At 36.6% G+C, this 25,071-nt stretch overlaps 1 long non-coding RNA gene across 1 annotated transcript; it reads left to right on the top strand.

The window, feature by feature from the left end:
* Window positions 1-24,989, top strand: LOC113994370. Its single transcript, XR_003543054.2, has 4 exons — window positions 1-71; window positions 8,941-9,027; window positions 16,113-16,248; window positions 24,922-24,989. It is a non-coding gene; the product is annotated as an uncharacterized LOC113994370 (long non-coding RNA).
* Window positions 24,990-25,071: the final 82 nt, after the last annotated feature.

Here is a 25,071-nt window from a genome sequence, read left to right as displayed (position 1 = left end):
CATAGCGCCACTGATGTGCAAAAGAACAAGAAGTAAAAATGCCAGAGTTCCTCCTCCTCTCATTTTTCGTGGTAAGTGGTCACTCTTTCATATTTGCATAATGTATAAGTTTGGTTCTGAAACTCATTGAAGACAGATCAGCATTTTTTAAGAACCCTGTATTTGATGTCTGGCAAAATGTACATTTAAACTAATTTTCACCAGTGTGTACATACTGGGTCAAATCCCTTTGTCTTACAAAATATGATATAAATAGTAATTTTTATTTCAGTAACACAATAAAAAATTACTCCAAAAATGTCGGGGATGGGGTGGGGGAACAACTGTGTGAAAAGAGATTAAGTTTTATGTGCTACTTTAGATGAAGTTTTATTTAATACTTTTTATTGTAAACTTTTCAATGCAAGTCTGCAAATTGCCTCAACCATCAAACAGGGACTTAAACAAAAACTCTCTCATGATTAATAGCTATTTTAGATCAACTTTTGACAGATTTATAAATTAATTACATGCATAAATAAGTGGGAGAGAAGGCACAAAAGCAAGATGGCTATGTTATATTGTGATTATATATTTATGCTGACCTGGACCAAGCAAACTTCCATGTACTTACAATTCTAGTAACTATTTGGTTCTGTTTTTAAAGCAAATGCAGCATAATTGCACTAGAATAAACACAACCGATTTGAGCTGCATAAATGTAATTCAGATCATGGCTCATTATGTGATAATGCAATAAATGGCATGAAGATGTATAAATATGTGTCAAAAATATTACAAAAAACTTATTTTTTGCAAACAGAAATAGGCGCCTTAAATCATGCTGAAAATAGGACTGCACAAACCTTTTTAGTTCATTTAGTCTCCCTGAAAGGGTTAATTTCTAATTGTTTTATTTAGCAGTGCAACAAGCTAATAAAAATGGAAGCTTGTACTGCTTCGTAGCCGAGGCCTTCATAACGTGCTCAGAGCCCTTTAGTTCTGCTCTTGTTTCTGTGTAGGAATCAATACCACAGGCAGCAATTATGTGGTGGTGTTTTTTGGCTAAAATTCCCACACATCTGGGATAAACAGATATTCTATTCGAACTTCCTCTGTTAACTCCACCAGTTTCCATGGAATGACTCTCTATATGCTTGTTAAGTAAATGATTGTTATAAGACTATGGAGACATGGTCGATCAAATTAACCCCTTTTGTCCAGCCTCCAAAATGGTTCCCTTCATTTGCCTAAATTCAGCTGCTTTGGGGAATTTTTTCAAGCTTGAAGGACTCTCTGGATTCATCACATTAGCAAACTGTAACCTGAGAAGAGGGTCTTTGGAGCAGCAGGACTTCTTTGGCCCCCAATTGTTTTGCTAATCAAGATTATTGCCACTATTGAGATGTGGAAAGATAGCCTAGCTGACAAAATTTGTCAGCTTCCCATGAAATAGTTCTGTCAGTTTAGTCAGGGTGCCGGCTAATATTAACATATAAATGAAGTCTCTCCCCCTCACCCCTTAATAGATGCAGAGAAAATATAAACACACACACAAAAAACCCCTCTGTGCTTAAATCAAACAAGCTTCTTTTCTCAGCTCTAGCCCATGTCCCTGGAAATCCTGTGAGTAGTGGAGCTAAAGGGAGGGGGGAGGGAAGTAGAATTTGCACAAAACTACTTTTAAGCCATAAAGCAGCAAAGCCCCACTCCCTGCTGATAGCAACAGGAGATTGATTACGCCTGCAAAAGTACAAATGGTTGCCTGAATGCAAGTGGCAGACCTCCAAAGCAGTATGCTCTATGTGCTGGTTTTACATTTTACAGCAGAGGACTTGGATACAAAGTGGAAAAGTGGAACAGGGGGTATGAAAGAGTTATCTTTGCCCGGAGGTCAAACCCATGAGTGCAGTCCCTGCTGGTCTCAGAGCAGGGCCCAGGGGGATGGCGGGGGCAACCCGGGCTCGGCGCTGCCATCGGCCCCACGGGCACCCGCAAACTCAATCCCTCAGCACCTGTTTTCTGCCTTTCACTCTGTTTTCTCATAATCAGAATACATATCGTATTTTTCAGCTGACCTACAAGGTGATATAACCTAATGCTCTTTCACCCACTTGCACAAATTTTGCGTTACTTTGTCAAAAGCAAATGCCTTGCATCATTCTGGCGGCAACTCTTTCAAATCCCAGCTGTACCAGATCATAAAGAAGTAATTCAAACTTGCACTCATTTTAACTGTAAGTGGATCTACTGAAAGTTCTCTTCATCCTTTATCCTGATTTAAATATAAATAAATAAATATCTCGTGATATTTGTAATCTGCAAGTCGGCAATATTGGCCTTTTGGTACTAAATTAGCCCTTGAATGGCAACTGTGCAGCAGCTTTGTGTAGTTAGTGTACGCATCGGAGATGACTCTTCTAACAAGTTCAATAGGCTTTGCAAAGCATAGCTTTAAATAGAAGAAATCCTTCAATCATGATTTGTTCTTGCTTTATGAGAAACAATCAGATTATTCCTTTGTGCCGAACTGTGACAATACTCTAAAGCATGAATGAAAACTAGAATATATGTTCCCTCAGTGGATTACATCAGCCTTCTTGATCATTAGGCTAACATGAAAAATAGATTTAATGTCTAAAATATCTGTCACTGAAGAGAATATTAAGAAAATTACTTGGGAGCAGTTCGTGGGAACTTCAGAGGTAATGAGTTAATGACAAAGCACAGTATTTGTTAAGAAGTTCAAAGCAGATCATTCCTAATAGTTCTAGGTGAGTAGCTAAGCTTCTTATTTCATAATTTCTGAAGTTGTCATACAGACTTGATTTCAACTTCTCCAGAAATGTTGTGTAAAATATTGCATTGTTTGCCCAGAATGTGGAGCTAAAGAAGCATAATCCAACAGTGTCATTGGTACCTATTGCCCCGAGTTTAAAGGGGCTTGCAGTGTTCATGCTCCTACCTTTGATCTGAACTTTCTCAACTGAGAAAAATAACTGGGAGTCACAATATTAAGCATTGTTTGCAATAGGACAGAGTTAATAAAAATTCAGATCTCAGAATCAATGTGAATTTCCTGGATTTCGTTTGTAGCTCAGTGGAGGTTGATTCCATTGAATCCTGCTCCCTCTTGTACTCTGGCCCCTCTCCTGAAGGGTATGAGATGGGAGAAGGCTGAGGAATATCTTACTTATTACCTAACATGCAGTGTGTTGATGTTTTTGTACAAATGAATGAGTCGTCTTTGCCCCAGGGAGTTCACAATCTGTTATAGCTTTTGGTTATCTGTTACAGTATCAGTTCATCAAAACATATCTATTCTAAACTTTAGGTTCATTCTGCTTTAGACCCTCTCACAATCTGGCTTCTGCTACAAGCATCAAGTCTAAAACTTTATATCCACCTTTAAATAATTAAAAGAGTAATATTGACCGAATTAGTCTTCTACTAAACAACTGTCTTTCAGGCCAGTGCCATCCAAAACTCATGTAAAGTTTCCAGGAGTCAGCAAGACAGACTTGACCATGTGCATTGAAACCTCAGTTTACTCTGCGTGGCTTTTGCTCACGTTTGTTGCTGGTCACACTCCTTCTTTTTGCACCTGCAGGACTTGTCAGGTATATAGTACCACTAAGAAAAAGAAGTCCTGCCCAAAGGCAAGGGTGTGGAGCTTTCCTCCACTGTGGCAACTGCCCAGCTTGCAGACTTGCCTTGGAAGGGGAGCGGAGTGGTGCTTATAATGGAGCCCTTCATACCTCGGAGAGAACAGCTGCCTCACACTCCAGTGCACACAAACAAAACACCTGCTCAAACCAGAAAAAGCAGTAAGCAATGAGACTGGCTATGTGATGGATGTTGTTTAGACTTTCTCTTTTATCTTTTTTCAAATGTTATAACATGTTTTTTCAGCATTTTCAATGTTTTGAAAAATTGTGTGGTTTTGTTTGTAGAAACATTTCTTTCTTCTCTTTTTGAGGAATATTAAAAAACACTGCCAATATTTTGCTTTTCGTCATTAGTAAAGATAAACCTCCATAAGGTTGGTTTGGGTAAGCATCCTGCAGGTTTGGCTACCCAGCTTTTAGCCTTACTTCAAACTGTATCACATTAACTTGAATACAAGCAGCCCTTCATTCTTTCCTACCCTTTTACAAGATATTGGACAGATACTGAGTTTTGCCTAATGTGGTGTTTTTCTCTTGTATGTTGTAGATATGAGGGTGTATTTCTTGCACACAGTAATATAGACTTTCATCTATCCTATTGAAGGGGCTTTTAGTGAAACTTCGAGGGTGCATCAAGGATCTTTGTAAGCAATGAGACAGAAATGACTCTTCAGGAATGGTGGAGAGATAAGTAACTCCACTGAAAATTATTATATGACACTGATTAAATGATGATGAGCTTATATCATAGTATCACCAATAACATACTGTAACTCCTCACTTGTGTGTTCTGTTTCACACAGATTCATCCTTGTTTCTGACAGATTTCCAGCATTTTCAGCTGAAATGCCCATCAGGGCAGGGAAACTCTCCATAATGGCTGTTGTCATATGGCAGCTGTTATCATTTGGACTTTGTTATACAAATTTATCATCTCCACCATTCATAATAAGCCTGACTGATGCCATAAAACCCTATACTGCCACCAACAATAATTGTCATTCTATTTGGAAGTCACAGAAGAGAGATTAAGGACTTAATGTTTAAATTTTAAATGAAATATTCTCTCACCATTATGGGTGGTCTCCTTCCCAAACCTTGGTAGGACAGTATAGTAACTCTACCCAGTGCTATTGCCTGAACTAAGCATTTAAAAAAAAGAAAAATTGTCTTCAGCGCTGTCAACCTTTAAATGTTCTAAGCTGAATATGCACATAGAGTGTATGCATCAATCAAAATAAGTTTCGACTTCCCTTTTTTATTTTTAGCCTTGTCCTGAATTTTATTGGACTGACTAACTCTAAATAATAAGCATAACTATTTTATTTAACCAAGGGAAACGAATGGGAACAAGTTCCAACTGACAATGGCTCTCTGCTGGAACCCAGAGAAGCAAATGCAAGCAATGCAGTAAGGAAGATCAAACTTGTTACACTGCTGATATTCTAAGAGTTTGAACTCAGACTCCCTGCTGACCTCAATTTTACAATGATAATCATTTCCTAAAATGTCTTCATTTTGTAAATGAAGCTGTACCTCCCTCTGAAGCAGGGGTTTGCAAAGATTAAATCATTTACATTTCAAAGTGTTCATTTTTTTGCCAGTGTGAGAAATACTCAAGCAGGAAAATGAGTGCTCCTTTTAATTTTTGAAAGCTGGGAGAGCATTCATAGTGAAAATAATCACAGCCTATTACAGCAGCCTTGCTTGCCCATTCCCACTTCAAAAGGATGAGCCTATCTTTTCCCCGCCCAGCAGTGAATGACCACTTAAATGAGTGATGGCTTATTAATACTATGACTCAGCCTCTTCTCGATAAGGAGAACAATAAGGGGTCAAAGCTTGAGCATCCCTTACAGGAATTAATGAGAACATGTTGCTGGTAATTTGGTCTTTTGGAGATTACATTTAAATTAAAAGGTTCTTGTGTCAGGCTTAATGGTGAGACCAATGTTCTCACTATTTGAAATCCAGAGGCTGCATTTTTGTCCTTTCCACCTGTATAATTTCATTGACTTTATTAAGGTTGCCTTGGGGGTTGGACACCATTTAAAGAAAAAAAAAAATCAGAGGAACTGACAAAAGGAAGTTCTCAAAAAGTAACCCTAAAAAATTGCTCATATTTATTTGGGCACAGTGTTGTTTTCAGAGCCAGGACATATTATTACAAAAACAATGAAATGCACATATTTAAGATATGTTGCATTAACATTTCTTCATAAGACCTGGAACTGATTCATTTCCAAAGAATGAAGCTATGTGAAAAACAATTTACCAGGCAGAGGTGTTTGTGTAATTGGGGGCGGGGGGGTGCTTTTCTTCGGTTCTTCATCCTTCTTTCCATGAAAGACTTAGCACCTGGGATGTCTGGTTTTATCCTTAACTTTTTTTTTTTTACATTTTATTATTGATGTTGAAATTGTTTATGCTTTGAAACAAGAAACACAATGGTGGGATCAAAGTTGTTTAAAGGAGTTAACATTACTTATATTGTTGTGTATGTTATTAACTACAGCAGAGAAATTCAACCCACAGCTTTTTTATTATCTTTTTCTTGTAGTTGTGAAAATACTGCATGTAGCATCTCTTCTGACCTGAAACCAATGAAAAGATGTTCTAGGTAGGATTACAAATATAAACCAGTGTTCATTCTGCTAGCTAGTGCATGGTGCATTGCATCTTCAAGGCACTTTTCAAAATATGCATTGACTATTTATAAACATTTCAGTCATAATCCTGAGGGAAAGTATAGATAGTACAATTCAGCTGTTTTCTCATTGTGCAGTGGCAATAAAAAATGTAGAAAAATGTGCTATATTATTATAAAAATAGGTAAAGTATAAACATTTGAATTTTTATGATCTTGATATGTTATTTCCTATGTATCTAGAAGTCATATAATAATTTATTTTTTTTTTATCTTCTGCTAAGATGGTGTTACTAAATTTGTTGGAGAACTCCTACAAATCTTGAAAGATCTAAAACCGATACTGTGCTCTAAGAAAAGCAAATATGATTGTGCTGAGATTAGTTGAAAAACTTACAAAAAATTAATGGAAGAGTATTCACATAGAACACCAAGCCACAGAGAAGATTCTCTATTCCAATGTAAAAAATATTTAGATTTGCTCTGGAAAATGGAAAAACGGGTTCCAGCACAAGCATACAAAATACTGAATAATGTCCTAATGAACCCTCCTTATTAGGCATTAGCTCAGCCTTTGTGTGATTCTTGGGGAAATAAAATGTCGTTTTGACTAATAGTGTCATCAAATTAAGAATTCAGAAGGTGCAGGGAGGCTAAGTATGTATGGTATTATGATGGCAAGAGACATTGAGTTGTTTAAATCCTACACTTGTCTGTAAAGATGCCAAAAACTTATTAGTTGAGAAAGTATTAGTTAAAAAAGCAGTAGTTGAGTGCTTACAAAAACTATGAAACTTGCTTTTCATAGGACCTGTAAACCTTCTAGGTTTTAAGGAGTTAGAAGTCTTCCAACTCCTTTATCATGATCCTTGCTTGGGCCCCAGTGATGGTTCTGGTCCTTTATTTAGTCAGTTAACCACTGATTACTCTGTGCCTACTCATGATGCAATAGGCTTGTACATATTGCTCTTGTCAGGGGCAATGAAAGCTTGTACCATTTGGAAGTATAAAATATGACTACTCCATAATCAGGAGAATATTTCATGACTTGGAGTCTTAAGCAGCCCCTCTTTGCTATGCAATAACTTTTAAAAAGAATGTGAGCCAGAGCAAGGAGGAAGAGTTGTAAAAAGAGGGGACGACTGGGGAGTCCCGTTTAGTTGGTGCCAAGGAGAGGGGCTGGCAGCCCCCAGCACTGGGCACTGGGAAGATGGAGCTGCCTGGAACTGCTGCCAGCCAGAGACTCCCTGGGGGTGGCTGGCTTGATGCAGAGGACTCCTGTTTTGTGACTAGTGACTGACTTATTGTTCCTGAGAAAAGTGGCAACAAGCCAAGTAAAAGCCCTTTTTGTCCTTTACTCCCAACAGGGGACTTGGTAGTGGTTTGTCATGTGCCTGGGCATAATCCAGGCAAAGTCCCCATATGCAATTAAAATAGATTTTGCTACTGTATGTGTTTCTTAGGAAGTGGTACTCCAAGTTACGGGTACTGCTCATTCTTTTATTTAATGCTTTTGTCTGATTTCAATGCTTAATTTTCTTGGGGATTGTTTTTGTCTTTTAATCAATACTCATTTCTCAATATCAGCACTCTTTTTAGATAATTCTGATGGAGTATACATTACATAAAAAGAGATATAATTTATAAATAGTGATGTCTATGAGTAGCCATCTCTCCTTAATGTAAATTCCAATATATGTCATGATCAGAAATCTCCAGCGTATAGGTTTACCATTTAATAAAAGTATTAGCAGCACATACTTAAATCTCACAGATAAATTATATCCCTTTTGAACTGTCATCACAGTAGTTTGTCATTATTGTTCTTTATGCCCTTGTAGCCTTTGTTAGACTTATATTTGTAATTTTAAAAGTTATTATTATCATTTTCTAAGGTACTTGAATGTAGTAGACCTAGTGGTACCAGAAAATCAATCTTAGCTGTTAATCTGTAGCTGATGTAAGGTTTTGTGCTGTTTTCCACAGTTTTAATATTGTGTAAGAAGGCTATAGTGGAATATAGATATCTTAGATGATCATGATAGATATATATGGCAGACAGAGTCTCACAATTATTCATGCTGAGTAGTGGTTCTCCAGTAGATTATTTCTATTAAATCCAGTGGAACATTACAGGAAGGCAGGGGCTGTGCAGTGCAATTTAACAGATAATTTGTTTTAGCTGTCTTTTCTTGCAACAAATCTATGTTTTGTAGTGCAATATTAAGAAACATTTGAGAAAAAAAATGTTTTCTGTCAGAAAATATCCTGTTAAAAACAGAAAGGTTCATACAATGCTTTTAGGTTCCTGGAAAAAATATAATTGCATCCAGATTACAGTGATTGGTCTAAGACAGTTGCCTCTGTAATAGAATACACAATGTTATGTTAAAGCATGTTTGGCTGTTGTAAATATTTCTACAATATTGTAGAAATATTTCTGCAATAATTCTATGTTATCTCTGCATAATTGTAGAAACTCTATATTAAAAAGTTAATAGGAGAAGTTGAGGAAATTGATACAGAACATATCTAGAAGGTGGTTAGACTGTTCACCCAGAATCTGCAAGTGGGGAGGATATTGCCACATCCATGTGACTACTTTTTCATTAAAACCTTAAACCATTCCCTTTTACTCTTGTACAGGTATATGGACAGAACTGGTGGAATGTGAGACTCAGGGGATAAGAAAGATGTGGCACTCGATTCTGCTTGTTAAAGAGTATCCTAATTGTAAGTATCTTCAAGAGTTGTTTATTTCTTATAATTTTAACAGCCCTATCTTGCTGTGTAATACCATTAATATGTACCTAGTGCAAGGTATTGCAAGAAGTATTTCTTTTTCTTAAGGGGGAACCTTATCCTGATTGCTTAACAGAACACTTTCATTAATGAAATGGTGCTGCTTATCACAAAATCAGCTTTGTTCATGTTTGTATTATTGTAGCTTCAAAATGCTTCCTCTTTATCTATGGTACTTTCCTGATGATATTGGAAGTAGCATGGTTCCCAAAAAGATGTTTTAGCATTTCTCTTCTGAGTAACTATGAAACACTGAAGTACTTTCTATTGATTTAGATTTTGTATCTCATAGGTCCTGATCCCTCAACTGAAATATTTAACAGGGGAATGTCTGGGAGTGGTTTATTAATGAAATGTATATAGTCTAGAATGTAGTGCACTGTTGACAGATTCAGTAGGAGTCCCCATCTGACCAGTAAAGACTGGCAGTGTAAAGCACTCTGAGGGCAAGGCCAAGCACAAAGCAGAATAATTTAGGCCCATTTGCCTATGTAGAATTCCTGCATAACTGATTATATTTCCCTTCATGCAAGGAGAAATGCAACATACTCTCAGCTGTCATCTGCTAGGGAACCATCTTCTGGAACACACAGCCAGTTTGATTGTGGGACACTTAGTCCAGGTGGAATTTCTCCAACTTGCTGGAGTTAAATTGTTGCCAGGACTGTGTCCTGCAAATAAATAGAGGAAAGAGATAGTCCTGCTGGAGACCTGATTCTCAAAAAAAAAAAATTTTTTTTAAACAAATGGCATTTCTGAGAAATTAAGTAAAATGTTTCAAGATAAAAGAATATTTGAGAAATTGAGTAAAATGTTTCAAGATAAAAGAATGTTAAATATAGCTAGAAATAAGAGAGCCATATGTTGAAAGCATATCAGCTTTGAAACCACGCACTTAACCCTGGGACTCAACAAGATCTCACATTTTAAATAAAAAATTTAACTTCCTGAAAAGATAAAGTTCATTCATCTTAAGGGTAACCTAGAAAAAAAATAGGGAAACGTAATCTGTGGAGAAACCCTTCACTTAGATAAGCATCTTTGACATTAGGAAAAAAAGAATATAATGTGTAAAACTAAGATGGGTTGTATCCATTCCTAAAGAGCTCTGTTGTTACATTTGTACATCAAAGTAGGATTAGGGTTATTTTCTGAGTGGTTTTTTTGGCTAACAAGTACATTATCTTACAAAACCATTGCCAGAAACATAAAATCTTTGTTCAATGGGAAAGAAATGCACCATTTTAGCACTCCTATTTGAAACATTATACAGAGTGCAGGCTGTTCTAAGTTCAACGCAAGTGTTACATAAATATACCCATTAGAAATTTGGTCCTCTAGAAGGAGTTTATTTGGATGCTTCTAAATAATATTGATAAATGTCAACATTTGAGCATAAGACAGTATGCACAGTTTGTCCAACCATCATCTATGTTCAATTGAATTGATTTTATTTCTTACACAAGCTGAGTTTTCATCCTGGAATAAGTTTTCCAGTAACAAAAGGGCAGATCAGGAAATGTGTAAGATGGATCAGTGCCCAAAAGACTAAGTTTTACATCTATTCTTGGAAAAACATGAGGACATGATGTCTTAAAAAGAAAGGCATAAATTACAGAACATAAATTCATTTGAACTTGCATGTTGAGCTACACTGTCTCTAGGAATCCTCAGCATGTTACTGACTGTGACACGTAGGCTCTGCTTTGGAGGTCGTTACCTTAGACAGGGAGGGCCAGTGAGTGCCATTGGAATAGAGTGGCCAACTTCCCCAGGGATTTTACTGATTTTCATGGAGGACTCCATCTTAATTGGAACTTTCTTTCATTCAAGAGGAATTCAAGTTCTTGCCATTTCAGACACGTTTGAAAACACTTTCCAGGTAAAACTGTTGAGTTTACATTCCTTGTTTCAAAGAACCCACATGTTGTCTGTGCCTGCACAAACTAGTCTGACACCCTTTTAGAAATCAGGTTTACCTTTTCCCTTTTGTACAGAACACTTCATAAGCCCCAGTAAAAGTGCAGCCATGGTGGAGAAACAACACGTGGTGCCAGTGGTAACAGCCTCTGAGAAACAAGGAAAATGTAAGGAATTAAGAGTACAACAATCTCTGATAAAACCTGCCCAGTTATTTAGTATCATAAATGCATTTTGGAACAGTGTCATGTTCATTATATACATTAAAAGAAGCAAACACATATTTGATTGTCTCATTAAGAGCAAAAGTTATATTTTTCAATAATGTCCATGGCACTGGATCCAAACTGTTGGAGAATTGCTTGAATAAATGCACTGTGTTTTCATGATGTATGCTTTCTCTAGAAGCTACCCTACCTTCTGATGATTGAGTCTAACCCTCTTTAACTACTTTGACAAGATTATTGCCTGAAGTAACATTTTTAATTAGCATTCTTGTTTGTTTACGTCTAGAGATTGAGGGGGAAAATAACTAAAAGCTTTGGAACAGCTCTTGAGTCTGCACTTGCTCTAAGCTGGAAGAAAATAATTTTTAGTATATGTTTAAAATTATGTAACACATTTCAGATGTTGGTTCCGATTACTGTTAAAATGACATTGAAATCTGGGAGTGTTTCTCGCTGGTTTTGTCCTTTTAAAAATTTCCACTGTGCTTTTTTTCATCTTTAATTAAATTTCAATTCATTTTATAATAGCAATTAAAGTATTTACGGCAAGAAATTCTATCCATTTGCAAAACTGCAATAAATTGTAACATTTTCACAAACAAACAAACTTTGTATAAGGTTTGCAAAGTCTTTTTCCTGTATTTGTAAGGCATTGAAGGGTAGATCATCAGCTGGTATAAGTCACTGTCATTCACTGGAGTCAGAAGAGCAATTTTGATTTACAGCAGTAGAATTTGGCCAATAATCCAATTAATATAATCAAAACCATGTACAGACACCAGAATAAACAATACCAAACAGTAAGGCAAGTAACCTATCTTACAATGAAAATAAAATGAATGTCCCAGGCTTCTTAAATCACTGTTTCATTACATAGCTTTGCTTTCTATCATCTTTGATCTCCTTCATTTCATTAGAGCAAACTTCTCGTTGGAGGCATGAATGTCTTCCTATGAAATGGATCTCACTTTCAACACTGATATCTACTGACTTTTTCCAGTTTCAGCTTTAGTCTTTTTATACAGTACTTAAAAAAAGAAAAAAAAAAAGGCAAAAAACAAAACAAATTATTACATCATAAGTAGAGGAACATATGGCACATCCAAAAGTGAGTACACAATAAATATGTTTCTAATAAATACTTTGGTGCTGAGTAAATTACAGAAGAGAGCAGACAATAAACCACCATTCTGCTATTTATGCTTTTTCTTAGCATGGTAGCAGTTATTAAATTAGTTTAATCGTAGCCAAGCAGTTGAGGTGCAGTAGCACTGCTTATTACACCAGCCATTATCATCTCACTGTTACCTTGGGCTTTCCTCATCTGTTTTGTATTCACTGTATTGCTCAGATGCATAGCTTGCAAGCTTTCTTATGTTATATGAAAAATGGGTATATTTGCATGTCACAACTGGGCCTTGATATATGATTATGGCCTTCAAGGTTTTTTCAAGAATATATACTGATTATAATAATTTCAGGGCAATGGAAAAAACTCATTTAGCCTCAGGATAGAACACTGTGTAAAAATTTTACCCTGTTCAGCTTGTATTGATTCACAGCTGCACAGAGAAACAGAAGAGAAAGAAAGCATGCCCACTACATACCAATTTTAGCAATGGTTGTACCCATAGTAAATTCTACAAAGTTAGGGCATTTTTTTCATTAAGTTATACCAGTTTAATTGTGGGTTTTGTGAATTCTGAGTATTGGGATGAATCAGGACATTTTCAGTGGGCTCCCTCACCTGTAATAAAAGTAATGGAAGACCTGCATTTTGAAAAACTCTGCATTTGGGAGCAGATTCTTATATCTGGAGGCTGGACAAGTGAGGCTTCTGCAAATACACTGTCCCATTACAGCTTTCTAATTAAAGATCAGTTGCAGGAAACAGTAAATTTAAAATAGTGGCGACAATATTAAAAAATCCCGGGGAAAAAGGAGACCATTGAAGATAAGGAGGCAAATATCCTATTAGAAGAAATAGAACTAAATGCTCTATGGTGACTCTAAAGCATTGTGCAAGTATTCACAGTGGGCTATAGATGAGAATATGAAAAAGATGAGTGTTCTAACATCAAGGGGTATGAATGACAAACAGATGCTAAACAGACAAATGAGCTATGGCTGAAGGAGGCCAGTGCTGTTGTATGCTGAGGGAAGAGAGAGGAGAGGAAGAGGTGGATAAAAAAAAATATAGCCCCAGAGAAAGCTGAAAACCATGCTGAGAAGTAGTCTGGAGAAGATCACAGGAAACAGCTTATGGAATTAAAAACATTTGGGAAATTACAGCACTTAGGAGGAATTAAATATAAGAAAGTAATGGTCATCTATGAAAATAGAAACTTCAAAAAGGAAGGGACTGCAGCACAGAACCTGGAGGAGAAGAGCTAGACAATGAGGAGATATGATCTCAGCAGGAATAAAGAGACATGCTAAGGACCCCGTGCAACGTATCAGTCTCTAGGAAGACCTTTCATGAACAGTTAACAATAGATTTTGGCAAGAGAGAGCAAGGAAATGTCTGAGAGACAGGCATATCTGACTGAAGTGATGGTCTTACATCAGTCCCATCATGACTGGGAAGAATGTGTATCAGATATAAATAGCATCTTAATTTATTTCAAGTGGTTATAACTTGCTTTTCACTGATACTCCTTATTGTTAATTTGTTAAAGATGCTGGAATATATAGATAAATATAAGCATAATTTACAAAGTAATGTAAATTTATGTTGAAAGAGAAGCGCTAAAATTGTGCAAATGTATTTTTTATATTCCTGATGAATTAACCATATTGAAATTATTATTTTCAGACTCAATTCTCCCATTAAGCCAGTGGAAATATTTGTCCTGTATTCAGATTTAAGAAATGGACCCAAACATAGATAAGAAAATGAGTTCATAATGAGAACAGATGCTACAGAGACAAAAGATATCTTTAAAAATCGTATATGGCTTAATCCCATGGCCATTTGCTGTGTGCATTTACAGTCTAGCTTTTAAAAGTATTTAACAGTTGTTCCTCTCAGCAGTGCAACATGTGTCTGATTTAGGAGCTGCATAGTCAGTGCTCACCTCCCTGCCTCTGTCAGCCAGGTAACTTTTCTGTGTGTTTGCCAGACCATTTCTGTACCAAAGATGGTATGAAGTTTTATGGGAGCCCGAGTTTCATCTCATTTCCTTTGTGCAAATACTTCCGAGGTGCAGACTGCAGGATTTGAGAATCTCATTGAACTGGACAGGAATTAGGCACCTCAGTACCTTTGTAGATCTTGGTCTAGCCTAGAGTTTCACGAACAGGGCCTACATCAGCTATTGCTTAATACAGTGCCTTCTACCACCATCAGTATGGTACCCAGTTTTAAGTGCTTATTTATCTGAACAGAGCTTGCTTGTTAATTTGTTAAAAGTTTTGAGAGATATAATCCCAGAGCTGGTTAGGCTAATGTAGAGTAACTCAGCTACTACTCATTTTTTTTTCTTTCAAAATTATCCAGAAGGTGGGAAAAGTAGTTTAAAATTACTTTAAGAATGGGTTCCAGATCCCTCATATGTTGGGCAAAAGGGATGAAGCCCACTGGGGAAAGGGGAGAGTGACCAGCTGTGTTTGGAGAATGCAAGTTTTTTCAAACTATGGGGATGTGGGGGAAAAAATGCTTTAACTGTGGGTTCTGTGAATGATGATCCAAGTGTGCCTAAGAGCAGAACCTCAGATTCCTAGTGGAAAAAATTCTTGAGTATGTGTGTGTTTGATTTTCTACAAGCGTCTGAGGTGATTGCCAAGAGAGAGCTTTTTACCTATTGGTTTTGTCCATCCTCGCCTGAGATTACGAATTGGTCATACCATAGCAGCTTGTTTTAAAGTTACAAAGTCATCAAATGCTTCTGTAATCATAGTAATAGTCATATCTTTCAGTTGTATTGCAAAATGGCTGTGTAAACTGAGCATCTATGTAAAATACATGAATGAATTCAAGAAATTTAACAACCATCAGAGTAATGAGAAAATTTGGGGAAAAAATAGGAATTCACATGAGCTACTTAATTCTCATAAGCTTCCATTTTAGAAAGTGAAGGTGTTGCAAGTTTGTCAGGGAGACTGTTACAGTGATTGATTTAAAGTTGACCCAGATATACTGCTGCCACAGTGAGAACAGTTTGGAAATGTGCATTAAATGCAGTTGATAGTGGAAATAGTAGGATCAGAATATGAAAGAGAGAAGAAACCAGAGTCAGAGGTTCCTCTAAATTCCATATGGCAGCAACAAGTGTGAGGCAAGCTAAGCTTACCTCACACAAGAGAAGTCTCAAGTGTGGAATACCAAGTTAGACCCCAAAAATAACATTTTTTTTCCTCATTCACTTCAGCAGAAGTTTAGTAACTGTGCAGCTGGAGAGACAAGAGGAAATGAAACAGCAGCATTTCTCAGAAAATTTAAAGATAAGATGCATGCATGCTAATCAGCCAGTGTTTATGTCCTCCTCCTTTGTTTTTCCCTGTCCACTTTCCCGAATTAGAAGGGTACCCTCAGGGTTCTGGCCGAAGGAGTATTCAAAAGAAAAGTACAGCTGCTTTCCTTAGAAGTTCAGCCAACTTTAGTGCAGCTAGAGCCCTTACAGAGTGGCATCCACCTATCCTGAGGAAGCTGAAGGTTGTTTTACTCCCAGAAGAACATGTTCTACCTTATGTTTCTTCGGTATTTTTCTTAATCCATTACTACTTGCAACTTTTTGCTTCTTACAGTGCTTTTGCCTTGATGATTCAGAATCCTGAAATTAAAATAACTTGGGCTGTAGGATTTCCACCAGTTGTGCTGAGATTGTGGCTCTTTTCTCTTTCTTAACTAAAATACTCTACATGTTCCAGTTTCAGGTGACATGGAAGTCGTCTTGACCTAGAGCTCTAGAACTGTGAACAATCTTATCTCTACTTAACCTGCAAAACCATCAGATATTTCTGGGCAGAGAATACAAAGCTACATGGGCCAGCAACATGACAAATGGTATAGTATGTTAATTAAATCAGCACAGTACAATACCATTGTGTTCCTGGGTAGCCTTTTTCATTTTGAGCACCTCAACATGCACTCCAAATTTTTATGCGACCTACAGCTTAATTCTGTATTGATAATATTAGAAGTATTGTTTTTACAAATTTTACAGGATGGTTCTCGTGTTCTATACATTCACAGACTGTTAAGTACAAAAGAGGTAAAGAATGAGGATTTCTAAGCCTTTTGAATTTAACTTGTTTTGATACCGCATCTAGTTATGATATTTTTTTCAGTATGGATTTAATATTTTTTAAATACTCCATGGTAATGGGTTCTATGCAGGTAATACAGTGATGTTTCTAAAAGTAATTGTAATTGTAATCCATTAAAGTCAAGCTAGTGCAATATCTATCTGGTAAAGTCTGGGATTCATGAGACTACAAAATAATTATTAAGATAATAGTGTAAAAAATGAGCAAAACCAAATTGTATAATACTAGCTTTGATAAATTTTGTTCCATAAAATTAGTTTTTGAAGTAGACATTTAGTAGGTTGAGCATATGAGTATCCACCCTACAAAAGTATATTTTCTCAAATTAAAAATATCTTTCTTACAGAATTGGCTACAAGTGCCTTTTCTTATCTCTTATGGTTTCCAGTACTATGTAAATTCATAGCTCAGAGGAATGGTGTAATCCCACATAATGAGTTGCATGATATACTGAGCCAGTTTTAATGTATCTTAGTTTGAGAGAGGATTTTATTACTTTTCCCAAATATTATTTTGTTTTTTCAGCATTATCATAAAACCTCATTCATATAACATTAAATATCTTCTTTAAAGCTTACAAAGGCACCAGAACTGAGGGGATATGGACACAATGCAGTCCTTAACTCACCCCTATTGTGCAGGAACAGAACAGGAGCCTCAAAGCTGCTGGGGGTCTTACATATCTCATATGTGCTGGAACAATGAAACAAATTATGAACAGGGCTTAAGGCTCAACTCTGAATTCTTGCCTTTGTGAGTTTGTGTCTCATGCATGGAGAGCACTGATTTTGCAAGGTACTCTGAGATGTGGCCTGTCTGTCTGTGAATAGAACCAGATGGATTATTTTCTGAAGTTTGACATTCAGAGAGGGATCTCTTCTTCTTTGGTCTGGCACTTTTATTAAGTCTACACAAGTAGGTTTTATGTATTAATTCATTAATTTCTGTAAAAATGTAATCGTACTGATAAAAGCATGAGTGTTAATCTCAGACACTGCAATGCTGTTCTGTTCTGCTTTAAAATATGCTAGGATAAAAAATGCAGTTATGTTTATGTGCAGAATCCAAACCCACCCAGCTTAGACTGTACTTAAGAAATTATTCTAAGGTCAAAGATGCATATTCAGAGTTATTTCACAGAGAACATCTCAAATGGTAGCTAGTTTTACAAAATGTTTCAAATTTATTGAGTTGGTTGGCAGAAGAAATACGTGGCTGATATAATGACACTGTATGAGTGTTCACAGCCCCTGCAGTCCCACCAGTGATACAGAGCCAGGTCACATTAGATGCCATGGAATTGAATCTGCTTTTGGATAACCTCCCTGGGTTTACTCCAAGAGGAAAATACTACTCAGGGTAACAAGCTAAGCCTTTAGCTGTTCAGAAAACAAATGCTGTATTAAGTTTAATTACTTCAGCCACCTACTAATGATCTGAAAAATCTTTTAACAAACCAAGTGTTCTCAGCTAGGCTGTTGCCTTGGCTGCATGATCTTTCTCTCTACAGCTGTGTGGAAGTGCAGCAATCAGAGTTTAGATTATTCTTTTGGCAGGTAATGAAACATAGAAGCAATTTCTCTTTACCCTTTCACCTTAAATTTTGATTTGGTGACATTATCAGATTGATAAAGATGAACTGAATCTGTCTCTGCCAATACAGAGAAGTGAACAGAGGGAGAAGTTGTCATTACAAATAAAAGAGGTCAATAATTATGGACCAAATCCTGATTTGACTGAAGTGACACAAATGGCATGACTTTCAGCAAAATTAATAGTTGCAAATCACTGACAGTAAGCCCTAATAAAATGTTATTTCTATTCATAAGTTTGTTCACAGTTCATATTTGCATTATATAAAGCAAACTTGAAAAATCCTTAGAATATAAATATATTTAATAGAAATATTAAATTTTTTTTCAGACTGCTGTGAGGAAAACATGGTATGTTCATGGTGTATGTAAAAGAACAGCTGTTAGCATTCAATTACATATATATGTCATACAGAAACATGCATCTCAGTACAAGCATCAACAACTGGATGCTGTTCTTATAACAGTAAGTGGAAGCCTTATCCCTGAGTCACAATTCTGAGACTTTGAAATGCAAGTTTCTTAGGAGGTAAAAAATGGTGTGGACACCTTGACCCCTCCTCTTTCTGACGTAGAAAGATTGAACATCGTGGGGTTTTTGATCCTTAAAATGCAGTAAGTGTGAGTCATAAAAGATACCATATAACAGTTCTCCTAAGAAGTAGATGCAGGACACCTGTTTATAGCTTAGGGAGCTCTGCTTCACCACCTCCTTGGCCATCCTTTCGGTGTGATTTATATACATATGTGGAACACACTTAGAAACTTTCAGAATGCAAGGTTTGTACAGTGGGATGTTATTAACTGAACAATTATTTTCAATTTTTAGTATAGCTACTGCATTTTAGAAAAGTAGATGGAAGCTCCTTTAGTTTTGTTTTAATTACAGCTCCATGACAGCATTTTCTCAACTTCTAAATAGGTCTCTGCCTTTTTTTTTTTTTTTCCTTTACAAGTGAAAAAGAATCACTGGCCAGTTCAGAGAAAAAAATTTTCTTTAGTCTCAAGGCTTATGTATTCACTAGGGAGGTTGGACTGTGCTCCAGCAAACAGAATTAATCAGCAAGTCAGTGCTTTCCAGAAGTAATGTGTAACACCTTGTTTTGTTCCTTGGTTCAAAAGGCACTGTCACTGTTGTACACCACTGTGGGGTTTTTTTTTAAAAGCTATAATTCATATGCAAACTAAGGAGGAATTCATGATTTCATAATAAAATGTTGAAACGCTTTGATCATGAGCTGGAAGGAGGTGTGAAACAGTGCTTCAGAAACAGACAGATATTTGTGTAATCAGCCTTTATGTATTGCCAGTTCAGAATAATAACATATAAAAAGCCCCAACTTACCTCATCTGCCTGGTACAGCCAAGGCATAAATAAAAGAGAACAATGGAATTACTATTACTCACTCACTGAGCCCCAGCTACATCACTGTATTCTTTATAATTGCTGGCAAGAAGATTAATGTTTTGTTAAATATCAGAGTAAGGTCACAAGGGGGCTTGCAGGGCTGTCTAAACATCCAGGTTTTAAACTTCCTTCCTTCCTTCCTCCCTTCCTTCCTCCCTTCCTCCCTTTCTTTTTCCCTTTCCTATTTTTTTATTTTAATTTCACAGATATGAACTTTCAGCATTTCCTTTAATTATTGTGACTTCTACATTTTTGCATTTGAAAACTTTTGACAACACAAAAACCAAGTAAGGACAACAATTGTATGACTGATAAAGCTTAATCACCATATTGATAGGAAGATGGTGGGGTTTTGTGTGTTACAAATAGACACAAGTTCCATTTTGCCTGTCATATCTCTATTCCTTCATGTCTGTTAGTTCTGTAGTCAAATTAGGATTTTTTTTCTCATTATGTTAATGTCAGTTATCTTAAGTAATGATCTATTTAGTTTAAAAACAGTCTTTGTAAATGTCTATTAATTTATAGCTTGTGAACAGCAGGACAACAGTAGTTCAGGTGAAAACCTCATAGTTTTGCATATTGAGGAGATTTTTACCTTATAAACCTCCAGAGTATATGTACCACCAGACTGAGGTTACCAGCTCCAATTTCAGACCTTTTGCAGCAAACAAGTACTGACAGTTTTCCTTTGTACAGATAAAACCTCACAGTCATCAGTCTCCCCATCATTATATAGAAATAGTAAAAGAAATATTCCATCATAAATTATTTTTTGGGGAGGGAACTAAAACATCTGATCCATATGGTAGAACAGCTTCCCTTGGAAATACAGGCTAACACAGAAGATTTCTGGTAAATATAAACACAGTCGTTTCTAGTGAAGGAGCAAAGAAATTATAGTCATCTTAATCTCTTGTTTAGACTATTGCCAGTCATTTGCAAAATGCAAATATCTTCCTCATTTGGCTAAGATTATCCTCCCAATTACACAGGAGCAGTCTGGGCAGCAGCAACCACCAGGCTCATAAAAAAATGTGTTTTCTGTCTAGCCCCAGATCCACCTAGTGTATCTTTGGAGAAGTAATGAACCTCTGAAACAGGTTTTGGCCCTGGAAGTGCTCAGTGTGGATCCAACACAAGGGCTGTCCCCTGGGTGCCACAGGACCGTGATGTGCCCCCTCTCCCTCCCATCATGCTCAGTCAGCTCCCTGAGCAATTGCTTCTGAGAATGCTGAGTGGGCATTAATGGGACCAATAAAGCAGAAGAAGGTCTGAATTAAAGAATTCTTATTTCTTGGTGGCATTTGCACGCTAACGCTGAGAGGGCTCCTTAACAGAACTGTGCCATTGAGTCTGTCAGTGCCTGGTAGTGGAGCAGGTCTTTTCTCAAGGAGGGGTAACTTTATGTGGTATTACTGACTTTTATGACCATTATCTTCAGTTACCTAATATTAAAAATTACTTCAAAGATCAATATATGGACAGCAGTGGTGAAAGTCATACATTTAAATTCTACCACTTTGCATAGAAATAGCAGCGCTGCAGAAGAGCAGAATAAGCAGATCCCAACACCTGAACAACTCTGAGTGATTTCAGAAGAAAAGGTTTAACAATCTGAGCTAAAAGGGATAACAGATTCAAGAACCCCTGTTCTTGATCCAGTTTAATCTATGACTCTTGGAAAAAAAGTATTTTTTTCTGTCTTACTCAATTTGCCCGTTAGAAATGAAAAATAATGAAAAATCTGTTCATGTTTTCCTAGAGGTCTGTCACAAAAATACTGTGTCAGTAATTTTACACAAATAAGTGTTAGAGTGCTGTTGTAAGAATCCTATTCTCTATGTTCTTGGATGTGGAACTGAGAAAATTAGCTATAGAAACTACAATTTGAGACTTAGATTGACTAATACTTCAGTTTCATCCTTTCTTCTTATCACCATTAAGTATACCAAGATGTATTACTAAATCATTGAAAAGGTACTGAAGTTTTTCCCTTATGTTACAATCCACTGGAATTCTAAGAACCAGGAAAGGAGCCTAGAAGGAATGGGAGAAAACGAAATTTGTTAAAATTGTAAAAAAAAAATTTAAAAAAGTAAGATCATTTGCGGATCATTTAATTTGTAAGAATTCTTTATGAACCATCACAATATTGTGAATTAATTACAGTTTGTAGTTTGAATCATTTCAGTTTGTAGTTCTTCCCTGGAGACATGAATGCTATTCCTCTTTATATCAGCCAAAGACCTGGTGCAGTTTTCTCTTTTTAGCAACAAGTGTAATGAAAAGTATGGGCCGGAGGACTTGGCAATCTTGCACCTATTTTTGCAATAGAAAAATTACTTAGTATCAATCAGTAAATATTAAATTTAAATCTGTGCCCTCTGATGCTACAGCCTCAGTGGGGCTTGCAAAGAGCCAGAGTGCCCAATCAGAAGGTGCTTTGAGTTTTAACGCTGAGAGTGGTTGCTTGCTTGGTTCTCTTCAGAGAAATCTACAGGTTTGCACACCCTGATGTTGCAATTACACCTTACCCCATCTGTTCTTGATCTGGTTTATCTAGAGAGTGGAACTGAAGCCCAGGCCTTCAGAGGGAAAATAAATGAAGTAGGAAAACAGTTTTAAGGAGCAGGTCCAGTTCTTTAGTTCTTTCTTAGTGCTGGAAATTGAGACTTTGACAAGTTTTTCAGTCTACTTTCAAAATATTCAACCCAGTAACACAAATCTTCTCAAACATGGGGTTTCTTACAGCTTCCTCCCTCAGAGATACCAGTGAGGTTCACTCACCAACTTTCATCAGTCTGGGTCACACAAGTCTTAAAAGTACCCTTTATTACTTGCATATGCTTGATGGCAAAGCTCATCTGTCAAAAGTCCTTTACCTTTCCTCACATCACATTTCCTTCCTTGTGCATGTTGCTTTGGTGATGTTTCTGAGAGAATCAGGTCACTGAAACTGTTAATGAGATTTAACTGAAGAGGCAGAACCTAGGTTTAGCCAAAATTCAGGGTGGTTTTAGACTAAGCCAAAGCTGTGAACAATGAGTTGAGACCTACGATTCAGAGTTATTGCAGTTCTTTTAATCCTGGCTCTTCTCCAGCTCACTCCTTAACCCAAACACTAGAAAATATGCTTCTTAGCCATCCTCAGTGGCTCTTTAATGTACTGTGGATAAATTTCTTCTGCAGTTTCTCTGGAGTGGCAGGAGACGAGCCACTCTGCCACTGTTACACCACTGCCCTGAAGGGCAGCTTCAGTCTTTCATATGTCATATCAGAATCAAATACTGAGAAACCCTGAGGACAAAGTTTTAGCTTGAGATTTTTTATACAGTCAAGATCAGAAAGGAAATTAGTGACCATGTCAAGGATGAGAGAGATTTTTCCAGACTCTTGTTTCTCAGCTCTAAATATGATGCGTACAAACAAAACCCATGTTTTTGTTGTACACATAAAAAATAAAATTATAAAAAAGTTGGTTCAAAGTCATGGTCAGCACATGGTCAGTGAATGAAAGTATTAATCAGTGAAATTAAATAAAACATAGTAGAACATCTTTAATATAGACAATCCTTTATAATTTATAGACACAGTAGGCACAGCATTTATAATAAATGTAAATATGTAGAAGTATGTATGGTGTGAATAGGAGAAAAATAGGTGGAAGAAACAACCCTAGAAGTTATTTATTAAAGACATATGATACATTAAAACTTAAAAGGTTAAAAGAACTGTTCATTCTAAGGACCTATAAAAGGTATTACCATGTACAAAAACCAAGAATATGAAATTAATTACTCTTACTTTAAAGGAGAATTTTCCAAAGGCTGGAATGCTTGTGATTGATGTTGGAGAAGCACAGTTCTACTTATTTTTTGATCCATTCAGCTGTACTTAGTGTACTGGTTTGTAACCTTGTGGATTCAGACAGATGTGATGTCACCTCTCACTGCTCTCCTCCAGCCTGTCTCTGCTGCAGTGAAGTTAAACCACTGGAAAAGAGCACTCAGGAGCACAGAAGAGTGCCTTAATTGGAAAGAGGTACATTTTTCAGTTGAACATTCCTGCCGTTTGGAACAGAAAACAAAAGACAGCTTGCAAAGACCTATTAGTAAGCTCCTTGGGGATGTTTTCTTCTTATATATTTTGTGTGATTTTACTGATTTATAGGTAGCTGATTTGCCTTGAGAGACACCTGTGTAACACTCGGATTCACCTCTAGGGCCAGGTTTGGTAAACACCTTGCATCATTGTTCCTGATGAAGTACATGACATACCGAAGATACAGATTTCAAAGCAGCTGCATTACTTAAGACTCTGTGTATCAAAGCTAATCTTATCAGTAAAAAAAAACAACATATGAGATTTGTCAGCATCGGGAAAGACGTTAGGTGGCTACTTTGCAGAATTTGGGCACACATAGGCCTTTGAAATTCTGCAGTGCTCACTGGAAGATATGACTAGTTTTAGCACATGGGAAGATGCCACTGGCAAAACCTATAGTGATGTAAATCACTCATTTAGATGACAAGTATGTTCTCTTAATTATAAACAAATTTTCTATAAAATCTTTTATTTCTTTTTAAACTTCAGATTGAAAGAGAAATTCTGAAATGGAAAAGAGGTATGTAGATCCCTTCCACAAAGATGACTGTGACCTGGGTTTTGTTAAGTCACAGCTGCCCTTAGAATCTGACTCTCTGAATAGTTTAGTAGGAATAAGCTTTAATTTTAGTTGCAAGTTAGACAGCTTTTATATCTCTGAGCAGCATTCAGAGGGACACTGTAACAGGCTCTAAAATACCATGGACCTCCAACAGCCTGGTTTCCAATGGTCATCACATTACTTCTTTCATAAGGTCAAACTTTACAACCCAGCCACTACCTCTAGAGTTATTATATCCATTTCATCTTTCCTGTACATGAATATGAGACCTACTTTTGCAGAATTACAGTTTGGAAAAATAGACCATGTGAAATGTAACTTCTTAAAATGCCACAAAAATATACTGTCACATGTAGGCAGAAATCAATGACAACTACAAATATTAAAAAGAAAAAACATAGTAAAAATAAATTAAAAACATAGTAAAAATAAATAAAAACCAATCTAACTGTTGAGAGAGGAAAGCAATTATGACTAAAGCTAAAATAAAAAGAAACAGTATTATTAACTACTGGAGGAGAAATAGTCTAGCATTCTGAAAATTAATTTCTTTCCTGTCATTCCATAGTGAAATCAAACCCAAAAACAAATAGCAGAACTATGTTGTAATAAGAGGTTCAGGAATACATGTTAATTGGTTACATGGGACATAACCTTTTGAATCTTACTATGCTCCAAATTCACCTACAATGTTTTATACCTGTGGGGGGGAAAAAAACTTTTGTCCTTTTTTCCTCACAGCTAACAGTAAGGAATTCAGGGGAGCTGCCTGCCCACACGTGATGAAAGGCTCTGTGACTCACCGTGGTGAAAAAGTATGACAAAGTCAAAAGGAAAAGAATCAAGTAGGTTATATTGATTCAAGGTGGTCTGGTAAAACTAGTTGAATAT

Source organism: Pipra filicauda, unplaced genomic scaffold (assembly GCF_003945595.2).
Source record: "Pipra filicauda isolate LSUMZ 115617 unplaced genomic scaffold, ASM394559v2 scaffold46_size3722508_pilon, whole genome shotgun sequence".
NCBI lineage: Eukaryota > Metazoa > Chordata > Aves > Passeriformes > Pipridae > Pipra > Pipra filicauda.
Note: the sequence above shows the minus strand (reverse complement) of the source record. Positions and strands in the feature narration are given on the sequence as shown.